Source organism: Juglans regia, unplaced genomic scaffold (genome assembly GCF_001411555.2).
Source record: "Juglans regia cultivar Chandler unplaced genomic scaffold, Walnut 2.0 Scaffold_1320, whole genome shotgun sequence".
NCBI lineage: Eukaryota > Viridiplantae > Streptophyta > Magnoliopsida > Fagales > Juglandaceae > Juglans > Juglans regia.
In genome coordinates, this window is record NW_023343632.1 from 1 (window position 1) to 291 (window position 291).

The 291-nt window shown below is 50.2% G+C and overlaps 1 non-coding gene across 1 annotated transcript; it reads left to right on the top strand.

Annotated features, from left to right (window-relative positions):
* The first annotated feature begins 150 nt into the window (after window positions 1-150).
* On the top strand, window positions 151-269 carry LOC118345061. Its single transcript, XR_004798735.1, has one exon. It is a non-coding gene; the product is annotated as a 5S ribosomal RNA (ribosomal RNA).
* The last annotated feature ends 22 nt before the right edge of the window (window positions 270-291 follow it).

A 291-nucleotide genomic window follows, 5' to 3' on the forward strand; every position in this document is an offset into this window, starting at 1 on the left:
GAAGGAGCACTCGGGAGTGGATTTTTGGGAAAATCTCGCCCTGCCCATCGCGTAGCCATGGGTTTGGATCAGATCTCCGTTTGGATTGGGATCGGAAGGACGCTAGTATGTCGCTCAAGGATTATATGAATTTTAAGTAATTAGTCTGATGGGTGCGATCATACCAGCACTAATGCACCGGATCCCATCAGAACTCCGCAGTTAAGCGTGCTTGGGCGAGAGTAGTACTAGGATGGGTGACCTCCTGGGAAGTCCTCGTGTTGCACCCCTCGTTTTTGTTTTTTCCGCCTT